This window comes from Sorex fumeus, unplaced genomic scaffold (genome assembly GCF_029834395.1).
Source record: "Sorex fumeus unplaced genomic scaffold, SorFum_2.1 ptg000019l, whole genome shotgun sequence".
Classification (NCBI taxonomy): domain Eukaryota; kingdom Metazoa; phylum Chordata; class Mammalia; order Eulipotyphla; family Soricidae; genus Sorex; species Sorex fumeus.
The window spans coordinates 19,478,901-19,493,032 of record NW_026606076.1 but is presented as its reverse complement, the minus strand read 5'-3'; positions in this window follow the sequence as shown (position 1 = coordinate 19,493,032).

Sequence of the window (14,132 nt, the reverse complement as noted above, 5' to 3'; positions counted from 1 at the left end):
TGTAGCACTATCATCCCATTGTTCATCTATTTGCTCTAGCAGGCGCCAGTAACATCCCCATTCATCCCTTGAGATTTTTGCAGTCTCTCCTTACTCATCCTTCCCAATGGTGCCATATTGGAGGCTCTTTCAGGGTCAGGGGAATGAGAGCCATTATTGTTACTGTTTTTGGCATATCGAATATGACATGGGGAGCTTGCCAGGCACTGTCGTGCAGGCAGGATACTCTCTATAGCTTTCCGAGTTCTCCCAGAAGGATAGAAAATGTATATTTTACTTATATTAAACATTTAAAATATATCATTTTATTTATATCAAATATATGAAATGTATTAAACATATGAAATATATTAACCCTAAAGAACCAACAGAAATAATTTCAAAGTGCTGTTCCTGGAGTAAGCCTCGCTCTTCCACAGATTTGCCCAAAATACAACCAAAGATAGCCCAAAAGCAAATTTTTATTTGCAAGCCACAACCATCCCTAGGGCTGCATCCCCAGGATGGCCCTGGACATCAAGGCTACTACTCAACAGTGACCCAGGGCTACAGGGTCGTTTGCCTTTGGGGAGCTGTCACCCTGTCCCTCAAAAATGAACAGGACTTTTATTTTTTTGGAGCCTCCACCGGGGATATGGAGGAGAAACTTCTGACTCTGCGCTCAGGAATCCGTCCTGGTGGAGCTTGGAGATCGGACTTGGGTGGACCACATGCAAAGCAAACGCCCTAACCGTGGTGCTATCGCTCCGGTCCTCTAAGTGAATCTGGAAGTTCTACAGCAACGATGTCGAACCAAAGGATCCAGGACAGGGTCCAGCGAAGCCCAGTGTTGGGAGGTTCGAGACCGCCCCCGCTTCCCCTCCTCTCTCTGTGACCACTATGCTCATCCCCACGCCCATATGCTACTGCCGATTTCTGGAACTGGAGGAGACTGTGGCCACAGTGGATCCCCAGGATCACGCACTCACACCCTCGACCCCTGTGCCCCGGTACAGCTCCTGCTATAACTCACCAAAGCTCCACATCCCCAAAACGTCACCGCTGCACCACAGAAATGACTGGAAGAAAGCGCGAAAGTGCCCCCAAGCTGGCATTGCCCCTCCTTTCACAGTGAAGAGATGGGGAGGTGCCAGGCGCTAATGGGAGGCCGCTTGTGCTCTGTCACAAAAGCAGCCCTCACAGACCCCCTTCAACGTAGGACAGCCACTGCTCCCTTCACCCATGTGACAAATAGAGACCTGATCCAGTGTCTGAAGCAAGAACCTTAAAACTCTGCTGTGACGTCACTTGCACCTCTGCGAGTGGCCTTAAAGGACCAGGCACCAGGTGCACAGGAAACCACTAGAACAATGCAGGTAAATATGTACTGCTGGCTGGGCCAATGCAATAGCACAGTGGACAGGACATTAGTCTTGCATGCAACTGACCCAGATTCAATCCCCGGCATCCTTTATGATCCCCCCAACCACTGCCAGGAGTAATTCATAGTGCAGAGCCAGGAATAAACCCTGAGCATCGCTGGGTGTGACCCAAAAAGAAAAGAAAAAAAAAGTGTATTGAAGGTCGAATGAACTCACATAAAGGAGTGGAGAGGTGGTGGCTAGAGTGATTGGTAACAAAGTGGGGGTCTGGAAGATGGAGAAGCCCCCCAATCCTGTATTAGCAGTGACTCTGTAGCCAGCCCTGCAGATGCAGAGAGGAGCTGATCTAGTAACAACCCTGAGAGCCAGAGAGATGCTGGAACAGGAGCAAAGGCTTCTACCCCTTAACAAGACAAGATCAGTGGACACTTGCCTACAAGGAAAACCCTAAGAGGCCGTTTCAGAAACAAGATTTCAAACCAAGAGTATGTGGCCAGTGGCTGGAGTGAGAGCACAGTAGGTAGGGCGTTTGCCTTGTATGCAGCAGACATGAGTTCGATTCCGAGAATCCTATATGGTCCCGTGAGCACCACCAGGAGTAATTCCTGATTGCAGAGCCAGGAGAAACCCCTATAAATCACAGGTATGACCCAAAAAAAATAAAAAAGAGTACATGGCCAGAAGGGTAGTGCAGTGTGTTGGGCACCTGCCTTGAACTCGGTCAACCTGAGTTCATTCTCTGACATTCCCCAATGGTGGCATGGGAACCACCAGGAGTAACTCTTAAGAACTGTCAGGTTTTGCCCAAAACAAAAGTATATAAAACAGAGCATATAGACCAACCCCCAGAAAGGAGGGGCTAACAGGCAGCAAACCACACTGGTCACTCTGCAGCCTGGCTTGGCCTTTTGCACTTATCTACATGGTGTTTACCAATCTGGGGAATATTAGATTGTTAAGATTTTACTGCTTCGAAAGTAAAAATCTTAAAGCATTTATCCACAATGTTTGTGTAAATCGAATGGAAACCTGAATACAAGGAGTGCAGATATGCTACAGCAAGTAAAGTGCTTCCTTGCACGCGGCTGACCTGGACACCAAATATGGACAGCACAGCGGGATGTGGCTCCCCGAAATATAACACAGAAGGGCCTGAAGAATGAAGGTTTGGCTGTCTATCCGAGTCAAAAAGTTCTCCGCAGCATCCTCTCTGCCATGATCCCCCTCAAACCAGGACGTCTGAGCCAAGCCAGAGTCACAGCGACAAATGAAACTATGGTGTGCCTTGACAATACCCAGCAAAATGCAATTTTTGTACCTATTTACTTAATATTTTTATTGCTTTTTGGGGTCACACGTGACATTGCACAGGGGTTACTCCTGGCTTTGCACTCAGGAATTACCCTTGGTGGTGCTCAGGGCACCATATGGGATGCTGGGAATTGAAATCGGGTCGGCCACGTGCAAGGCAAACACTCTACCACTGTGCTTTTACTCCAGCCCTGACCTATATTTTAAAATTTTTATTAGTGAAACACCATGCGGTACAGTTGTAGAATTACAAATTTTTGTGCCTGGGTTTCAGTTATACAATGATCGAGTACCCATCCTTCCACCAGTGCCCATTCTCGACCACCACTAATCCCAGTATCCCTCCCACACCCCAAAGCCCCCATCCCATCCTGCCTCTGTGGCAGGGAATTCCCTTTTGTTCTCTCTCTCCTTTTGGGTGCTGTGGTTTGCAACAGAGGCACTGGGTGGCAATCATGTTTGTTCTAGAGTCTACTTTCAGCATGCATCTCCCATCCTATAGTCCCCACCTATTTACATTTTATTTAATTCATTCCACCTTGCTTTATCACTAAGACTCATTATTTACCAGTTAACAGAATGTGAAATCCAAAGGCCAGGACATTGTCATAGACATGGTCCAGGTGATAATCAGCAAGTACCTTTCCCTTATGGTACTAATGTCACAGGAATCTTTCACACGCACCAGGATTATTTCCTTCCGGACTGTAGTTTTGTAGCAACCCCCCACCCACTTGTCGAAACTAAAACTGTTTTACCTAAGGGCCATGTTCTGACCCTGGCCATTGTTATTAGGGAATTGATTGATACAACATAACTTTTATATTTACTAAGGCTTGAGGGTAACACGAAAGCCTTCCTATATTTCTTACCCACAGATTATTTTGCAGTATTAATTCTCTTATATTCAATTCACATCATATTCAATCGGCGGTTTTGCCTAACAGATGTTGCTGTTGTCCCAAAATTCCAAACGGGATCAGACCACCGTCTTCTTCGTGCAAAATTCTACCTCACAGAACGAGGAGAAAAGAATGCAAGGTTTAAGAAGAAGACTCCCAGAACAACCACCAACTGGGAACTCTTTGGCTCTGTTGCAGCAACATGGGAAGATGCCGTCATTGACAACATTGATGAGGAATATGATCGAATGATTCAGCACCTCCATGATTGTGCAAGGAATGCCAAGAGAGAGATAACCACAAAAAACCGTCTTTCTTCGAACACTCTTGAACTTATTCGCCAACGTGGCGTGGCACGTGCCTCAGGCAACCACAAGCAAACGTCCGAACTGGCAAAACAGTGCAGAAAAGCCATCAAGGATGACCTCAAAAACAGGAGAGCAGCAGTACTGGTAGATGCAGCAGAAGCTGGGAAAAACATTCGTAATGCCCGCCTGTCCTTCACCAACTACAAAACCAAGATGACTGCCCTCCGACATCATGATGGATCTATCACATCTTCCAGAAGGGCAATGGAGAAGATTATTCATGAATTCTACTCAGATCTCTTTAATAGCCACATCCACTTGCCCACATACCACATACCACATGATGGATATGTCGTTCCCAAAGTTCTCCCTTCCGAAATCCAACATGCCATCTCGTCGGTAAAGAAACAAAAAGCACCTGGCCCAGACAAGATCAGACCTGAACACCTGAAGAACTTACCATCAGTACTCATCAATACATTAGCTCGACTCTTCACACGCTACCTGTCTGAATGCAAGGTTCCATCCCAATGGAAAACCAGCAAGACTGTACTACTATACAAGAAAGGAGACATCCACGACATTGGCAACTATCGCCCAATCTGCCTATTGTCTGTCATCTACAAACTATTCACTCGAGTCATCCTGAATAGGATTAGCAGAACACTAGATGAAGGACAACCATGTGAACAAGCTGGATTCCGAAAAGGATTCAGTACCATCGACCATATCCACACAATAACCAAGCTCATTGAGATATCTCGGGAGTTCAAGATGCCGCTCTGTCTAACGTTCATTGATTTAAAGAAGGCCTTTGATTCTGTTGAGACGGAAGCAGTCATGGAAGCCCTAGCCAATCAGGGCGTACAAACTCAATACATCAGGATCCTTCGTGAGCTCTATTGCGGATTCACTACCAAGATCTCACCATTCTACAAAGAAGTAATCATCCATATCAAGAGAGGGGTTCGGCAGGGTGATACCATTTCACCAAAACTCTTCAGTGCCACCCTCGAGAACATCATGCGACGACTAGAATGGGAAAACTTGGGAGTGAAGATAGATGGTCGGCAACTACACCACCTCCGCTTTGCTGATGACATTGTTTTAATAACACCAAACATCAGCCAAGCGGCACAAATGCTTGCGGACTTTGACCGTGAGTGTGGAAAGGTTGGACTACAGCTGAATCTTACGAAGACAATGTTTATGAGAAACAGCCTTGTTCCTGACGCTCCATTCACTCTCAACGGAACCACCATCTCCGAATGCAACAGTTATATATAATTAGGTCGAGAAATCAACATGATGAATGACCTGGCACCTGAGTTACGCAGGAGGAAGAGAGCGGCTTGGAATGCCTTCAAGAGCATTGAAGAAATAACTAAAAGGACAAAGAACCTCCAACTACGAGCACATCTCTTTGATTCCACTATTCTTCCTGCATTAACATATGCCTCAGAGACCTGGACCCTACGAAAACAGGATGAGAACACTATTCGGGTCTCTCAAAGAGGAATCGAAAGAACTATGCTTGGAATATCACGATTCACTCAAATGAGAGATAGAATCCGGAGTTCTGATCTTCGTCAACGCTCAAGAATCAGAGACGCTGTCTCATTTGCCAAGACATCAAAAATCAGATGGGCTGGACATGTAATGAGGTTTACAGACAACCGCTGGACTGGAGCCATTACTGACTGGATTCCACGAGACATCAAAAGATCACGTGGACGCCCACCTATAAGATGGTCAGACTTCTTCGTCAAGACCCTAAATGATCGGTTTGAGGCTCTACATGTTCCTAAAACGAACAGATACCATTGGGCTACGCTAGCACGCAACCGGGATGAATGGAGACGTTACTGGCACCCGCTCGAATAAATCGATGAATAACGGGGATTAAGTGATTAAGTGAAGTGAATTCTCTTATGCCTTAAAAGGCTGCAGGTCCTTTAAATGATAGATGATGAACTTCCCATGTTCTTACATACGTGTGTGTGTGAATATATATATATATATATATATATATATATATATATATATAGTTTCTCCCCAGTGTGAATTCTCCTATGCATAGTAAGGCCTGCAGATCCAGTAAAGGCCTTTCCTTTCCGCACTTCTGGCATACATAAGGTTTCACTCTAAAATAACTTTTCATATGCGTAGGAAGGGCTGAGGACAAACTGAAGACCTTCCCGCATTCCTTACACTTATGAGGTTTCTCTCCAATGTGAATTTTCCTGTTCAGAAAGTTATGCTAATTGATTGAAAATTATCCTGCAGACCTTACATATGAAAGGCCTCAATCCTGGATAAATGTCTTTTACAAAATGCAAAGCTTTTGGATTGAGTTAAGATCTTCCCACCCTAATATGTGCTTTTTCAAGTATGAATTTTCCTATGTTCAATAAGGAGTTAAGGGGAAGTGAAGGCGTTGCCAAAGTCTTTACAAACATAAGGTTTGTCTCCAGTACGAAATTTTCTGTGCCTCAAAAGGCTTGAAGAATAAGCAAAGGCCTTGCCACACTCCTTAAATATATGGATTCACTGTAGAGTGGGTTTTCTTATGGACTAAAAAGTTTGAGTATAAAGTGAAGACCCGGGCTGGAGCGATAGCACAGTGGGTACGGCATTTGCCTTGCATGTAGCTGACCCGTGTTCGACTCCCAGCATCCCATATGGTCCCCTGAAAACCATCAGGAGTAACTCCTGAGTACAGAGACAGGAATGACCCAAAAAGAAAAAAAAAGAAAGTGAAGACCCTCCCACAGTCGTGACATGAATAATGTTTCATTCCTGTATGAACTTCCCTACGCTCAGAAAGAAACTGAGAAGAAATGAAAGGTCTTCCCAACTACCTCACATATATAAGGGTTTTCTCCGATACGAATTAAGTGAAAACTAAGACTTCAGGGATAAGCAAAGGCCTTCCCACATTGCTCGCACATATAAGTTATCTCTCCAGTGTGAGTTTTCCTGTGCACTCAGGCTTGTGGAACAAGCAAAGACTTCCCACTCCATACAAGCATATGGTTTCTCTCCAGTGTGACTTTTCCTGTGCATACTAAGGTGTATGAGTCAGATAAAGGCCTCGACACATTCCTTACAGGCATACGAACTCCCCAGTATGAAATCTCCTGTGAATAAGGTATGAGACTCCATCAAAGGTCTTCCCACAGTCCTTACACTTAAGTGGTTACTCTCCTGTGTGGATATTCACATAGCCCTGCCGAGGTGACACTAGACTCAAGAGTTTGTCCTCAGTGCTGAAACATTCCTGGGAATTCTGAGCACTGTGGGTTTCTAAAGGAATGTGATGGTACTGAGAACACTTGAAGGCTGCCCCACATTCCTTACACGTGGACAGGTTCAGTTCACAATGACTGCCTGTGGGCCTGTCAGTGTGAGAGACACATTATAAACAGTATTCGTCTCCCAGAAGCTGCCCCACTATGGAGGGGTTGTGTCCGCTGACTGTGCTGAACATCCAAGGATCTTTTCCTAGGGGACGAATTTGTCAGAACGGGCATACTCTTGCCATTTTCATCACCCTCAGAAGACAATGCACCTGTCTGAGCATCCCCATGGGGATGAGGGCAACACTGCTCACTTAAGCCTTTATCACAGTGTGCAGAAAGAGTCATCTCACCAGGTCTGGCTGCTTCCACGTAGAACACCAGAGAAGGATTCCAATTATTGCTCTATGCCATGAGAGTTCTCATGTCAAAAGAAATCAAACTCTGCAGGTAGGTAGCTGGTGGGGTATGAGACAATGAGTATCTTGGGGAAGTAATTAATCAAGATGGGGCTAAAAGCAACGACTCTGAAGCCAGCCTTGGGATTCAAAGATGAACTGACCTAGTAGAAACCCAGAGAGCTGGAGACACTGGAACAGGAGCAAAGGCTGGTAAGAATATCAGAGAGCACAGTCCGGCCAATGCTCTACCCCTTGACAACACACAAAAAGTGGACTCTCAGCTAAAGGAAAACCCCAGGAGGCAGTTTCAGAAACATGATGTTAAACTTGAGAGTATCAGGTTAGTGGTTTGGGTGCTTGCCTTGCACGCCGCAGACATGGCATTTCATACCTCACACCACTCATACTCCAAGCAAGAGTAGAGTACCAAATTTGAAGTGGTTTTAAAGTAGAAGGCAACCAATCTTAGAGGGAAATATATTTTTACAGATATGTGTGTTTGTGTGTGTGTGTGTATACATATATATAGAGAGAGAGAGAGAAGAGAGAGAGAGAGAGAGAGAGAGAGAGAGAGAGAGAGAAGCACACAAGACTCAAGCCTTAACAACATATTAGTAACAGCTTATAAAAAGGCTTAATGGCCTCTGGGTGAAATACACTAATCTTTACACACTCTCCTCTAACGAAAGTTTTTTTTTTTGTGCATTTTCAGTACTTTATTCATAAGAAACAATACAAAATAAATTATTTTGTTTCTGCTTTGGTGCAGGGGTTGGGGTACAGGATGAGAACATCCAAAATATGGTGGTGGGAAGGTGTAATGGTGGTGGGATTGGGGCTGGAATATTAAATGTAATCAAATATTGTGAACTACTTTTTAAAAATAATGTAATTCTTAAAAAAGCAATGATGGGCTTGGACGAAAACACTGAACACAAAAACCCGACCCCCAGGGACCATAATCACTAGGGATGAGAAGGGGGAACTCAATGTCCAGTGAGCAATTCAAGGTTGTGTGTGGACATTTGTGCCTAGAGGACTATGAACTCAAGTTCAGGGCTGCCCCAAATTCCTCTCAAAGCAGGCAAAAGTGACCTGACCCCCAACACTTCTGCCAGACCCAAAGATCCTCTGCTCCATCTGCCTGGTACTGGCACATGCCCAGAACTGCACACAAAGCAGCGAGGGAACATGAGACTGTGTGACTGAGCAGGTGAGGCTTTCCAAAGCAGAAAAGATGAAACAGAGGAAACGCATGTCCGGGTTCCTGAATCACTGTGGCAGATAGGGCATATATGGGGCCATGTGGCCCGGGGGCTCCAATGCCTGTTAGGGATGAATCCAGAGCAGAGAGCAAGAGGAAGCCCTGAGCACCTCCACTGTAGCACAAAAATAAATCTGAAAGAAGAGCGATTAGGGCTAGTAAACCTTGCGTCCCATATGGTCCCCCATGCACTGCCAGGGAAATGCTGGAGCGAAGAGCAAGAAGAAACCCCAAGATCACTAGGTGTGGTCCCCAACCTTCCCAAACAGAACAAAGCTAAAGAAGTCAGTCTTGGATCTGAGGTACCACACAGAGTACGAGACCTGGCAGGGATGAATCTTGAGCACTGAGCTGGGACTACTCCTCAGTGGAGTATGATCTAAACCCAAATACAACAAAACAAATAAACAAGGACAAAAGCAGTCTTAAAAAAATTAGAGCCTGGGGCTGGAGCAATAGCACAGCGGGTGGGACATTTGCCTTGCATGTAGCTGACCTAAGTTGATTCCCAGCGACCCATATGGTCCCCCGAGCACCGCCAGGAGTAATTCCTGCGTGCATGAACCAGAAGTAACTCCTGTGCATCGCAGAGTGTGGCCCCAAAAGAAAAAAAAATGTAGTGTAGGAAGACATTGCTTTGCCCTTCTTGCACAAAAAGCTTAGCTTTATCTGGTTACACCCATCACAGTGCTCCTGAGGCACTTCCATTCCATTGTGTTTATCTGTAAACAGTCTTCCCTATCTGTAAACAGTCTTCCCTATGCTCTCCTCTCCACCTAGTTAATCAGATTTCCTCCTAATCAGACTCTGTTAATTTGTAAGGTCAGATTCCACAGAAATCTATGATTTTAGGAGTGAAATGTTGCCTTTCTCATCTCCTTATGCCTTATGAACAGTTTACTTTAAAGCAATGCCCTTTTTGTATAGATACAGGAAGACCGTTAACATTATGCTTTGTAACTTAGGATTTGATTGGCTTTGAATATTATTCACTCCTGGGAATCTGCTTTCTCGACTTAACCCTCAGTTGCCCTTAGTTCCTAACACCCCAAAAGCAGGATTCCGACAAGGGACTGAATGGACCCAGGGCAAGCGGTGAGCTACCCTGGCATGGAAATGGGTCAGGCCAAAATGCCACGATTCTTAACTATAAGTCAAGAGTTTGATCATATGCAAATGTCGCCATGAACCAAAACTGGCAGGCTACCGAATGTAACCTGCCCACACGGCAGAATCTGGCAAATTCCCCGTGGCATAACCAATATGCCAAATACCAGTAACAATGAAGGGTCTCATTCTCCTAACTCTGAAAGCGCCTTGAATATGGCACTTTTTTCAAAAATCTCAGGGCTAGGATAAAGGAGACGTTACTGGGGCCTGCTTCAGGCAATCGATGAATAACATGATGGTTGTAATTGTTGTGATTGTGATTGATCCAAAAGTAGTGATGAGTCTAGGATCCTGCTAGGGGTGGGAAAGACTATCTGGCCTGAGCACTGCAGTCCGAGATCGAGATGCCACTAGGAGGGCAATTCTGTAAGTTTAAGATATTTCTTACTGTATCCATACAAAATGATTAATATTATATATGCTTATATGTTTGCTAGACAATGAGAGGAGAAACACACCCAGGAGAATCTGCTCTAGGGTTGATTGATCTGATAATGAGGATCTGTCCTAGGAGTGGATGCCCCCAGGGAAAGAGGGAAAGAATTCTACCCCTATTGATTGTGATTACACCTATGTGTAATGATTACCCCATCCCCTCATGCTTTGGGATTTAACTGTACTGGAAGAGTGGGCTGGGGGGTCAGAAGGAAGGAGAAGGGGAGCAGAAGGAAGAGAAAGAGGGATCAGAATCCAGACTCCAGAGAAGGAGGATGAAGGGGGATGGAGGAGAATGAAGTAGCATGGGGGAGGAAGAAGCGGAGGCAGAGGCAGAGAAGAGAGACTGATGTGGATGGAGAGAGGACTGGAATAAACTGTGACTAAGACCAACCAGTCTGGCCCTCTTTCCTTCCTTTGCCTGCCCATCGCCATCGACCTCCCAGCAGTGGGGGAAGAAGGGTGAGACTACCGAACGCCAGCGGTGGGAGAGATTGAGCCACCATTGCAGTGTGCAGTGCCCCTTTCATGAGTTTACACAAGTAGAGCCAGTGCTCCTTCCTGAAACAACTCTAGAGACAGTCAGCCCAGAAGGCCTAGACAACTCCTCCCTGCATCATATCATTTTTAACTTTCCTCCTCTCTGTGGACGGTGTGTCAGACGGCACAACATCATCTTCTCCCACCTATAATTCCTGAGAATCAGCAGGAAGTTCCATGCAAAGATCAGTGAGCATGAGAGGTGCACAAACCCCAGGGCCCTGACCAGAAGTTTCTGCTTTGGAATCTGAAATTGCTCTCAGGGAGGGCAGGGCAAGCAGCTGACCTGCTCTCCTATCTCAAGTGGTCGTAGTTCCACTTGAACTGAAAATGTTATGATATCTAAACATATAGTGGAACAGAGAAGAATTAGGCCCCAGGCCAGAGCAACAGCATATTGGGAAGGGCACTTGCCTTGAAGGCAGCTGACTCTGGTTTAATCCCCCACATCCCATAGGATCCCCCAAGCCCACCTGGAGTGACTCCTGAGTGCAAAGTCAGGTTACTCCAGTACCCAGAGTACTGCTGCCTGTGGCCCCAAAACAAAAACACACAAGTAAAAAGTGAATTGTGTAGTTAATTGGAAAAAAGAACACAACTCTCTTTACTTTACCGAGCATAAAAGCATTTTAATGATGGCTACAGAGATAGCACAGATCACAAGGTGCTTGTCTGACACACAGGTAACAAGGGTTCAATCCCCATCACCCCACAGGATCCCCAAACTGAGAGCGATCAATGACAACAGAGCCAAAAGTAAACTCTGCGGGTGTGGCCGACCAAAAATAAATTTAGGTGCCAGAAATACATTCTGGTAGGGTATGGGCCTTGTACACAGCTGACCTGGGTTCAGTCCCTGGCACCACACAGGGTACCAAAAGCAGCAACCACAGGTTATGACCAGAAAAAAAAAAGTTTTTGTTCATGAGTCAACCTCCACCAGTCAGTTTTGGAGAATGCAGGTCAGACTTGGGTTTTGGAGCCAAAGGTGGCAGATCTTTGGGCTCACCCAGGTGGTGCCTGAGGAATCCTGCATTGTGCAGGAGATTGTACCGTGTCGCAGGCTGCTTGCAAGGCCAGGGCCTGCACTCCTGGCCTATCACTGACCCCAGGAATTCAAAGTCTATGTAAGTATTGTGAACCTTATGAGAAGGATACAGACAGAAAACAGGGATGAGGCCCAGCTGGTAGAGGTCCAGGCAGGGCTGCTGCCACCTGGGGCCTCCGGGTGCACAGCTGAGCCAAAAGTACTAACTGCAATTTCAAAGTCTTACAGGGGCCAGAAAGAGCCCACAGTGAATGGCAGGGCACTTGTCATGCAGGCGACAGACTCAACTTCACATTCTGAATCACCAAGGAGTGATCCCAGAGCACTGCTGGGTTTGACAAAAGCCCGCACAGCCAATCCCCCTCCTGCCCAAATAAAGACTATGAGGAATTTATCTCCCAACAGCAGAGGTGTGAAATCTAATAATATATTCGCAAGGGTCAGTCCTTTCAGTTTTTTGTTTTGTTTTGGGACCACACCCAGAAGTGCTCAGAGCTTACAGGCCAGGTTTTCAGACTATATTTTTGTTAGTTTTTTTGCTTTTGTGTTTTGATTTTAGGTCACACCTGGCTATGTGCAGGGGTAACTCCTGGCTCTGCACTCAGGAATTACCCCTGGTGGTGCTCAGGGTACCATATGGGATGCTGGAAATCGAACCCAGGTTGGTTGCATGCAATGCAAACGCCGTACCCACTGTGCTATTGCTCCAGTGCCAAGGTTTTCAGACTGTATGATTTTACTGCATTTGATTTGCACATGGCTGACCTGGGTTTGGTCCCTGGCATCCCATATGGTTCCCCGAGCACTGCCAGGAGTGATTCCTGACTGCACAGGCTTAGTGCAGAGCCAGGATAACAACCCTTGAGTATCACCAGTGTGACCCAAAAAGCGGAAAAAAAAAGAAGAAAAATTGCATTTATCCCAAATAAAATTTTAAAGTCCATAATTTTGCTCAGAGCCTCCAACTGCTTCCTTTCCTCCTAACAGCCTCTTTTTCAAGGGACTCAAGAATGTTCATATCTAAGAACTTTCAATTAAGGTATGAACAGAGGAGTAAGAAGGAACACAGCAGACTGAAGCAGACACTGTCCAACTGAAAGCCCAGAGGGCCTTCCCTGGTACCCCTTATCCACTAGTCCCCTGGCAGGGCACAGAACTCAAGCACTGCCAGGTATGGTCCCAAATCTCACCTCATCTGCTCCCCAAGTAGTGAGATAGACCCAGGGAGAGGAGCTCAGCGGGCAAAGCACCTGCTTTACCTTTGGGGGACATGGCATGGCTCCCCCTCCATCCCAGACACACAGAGATCGGGGGACAGACTCTGACTATCTCCAAGTTTGTAGCAAACAGGGGAGCAAAAGATAGGAGAAATACCCCAACACCCAAAAAGAAGTTCAAAGAATGCTCGTGTGTCAAGTCAAATTCTGGAGTGGGAGGGTTGCAGCCATACCTAGTGATGCTCAGGGTACTCTATGGCATGTCGGGGATAAACCTGGTCACTGCAAGAAAGACAAACGCCCTCCTAACTATACTACTGACCAGTCCCTAAGAGTGAGACATTTAAAACCTATTGCAGCTGGTCCCTGGAAAACCCCTTTCTGCAAGTACTCACTTCAACAGCAGGGCACGCCCCTGGTGTGGGAGAGATGGACAGTGAGGGATGCTTGGAATCTTGACTGGTGAGGCAGAAATTCTTTTTTGAGGAAATATAATCATACAGGGTCAGCAAAGATAGTAAGTTGATAGGGTGCTTTTCTTTCAAGCAGCTAAACCGGGGTCAATATGCAACAGAGCATACGCTCACCCACCCCAGCACTGTTAAAAATGATGCCTGAGCTGAGAATCAGAGTAATCCCTGAGCACTGAGTGGTGTTGTGGCCCAACAACTACAATAAAATAAATTATAAAGGGATTGGAGAGATCGTATAGCAGGTGAGGTGCTTGTCTTGCACTCGGTCAAACCAAGTTTGAATCCTGGCATCCCATATGGTTCCCTGAGCCCAGCCAGAAATGACCCCTGAGTGCAGAGGGAGGAGAAGTAACTGAGTCTTGCAGTTCTACTCCTCCAGACCAAATAATTAGTTCATTTAAAT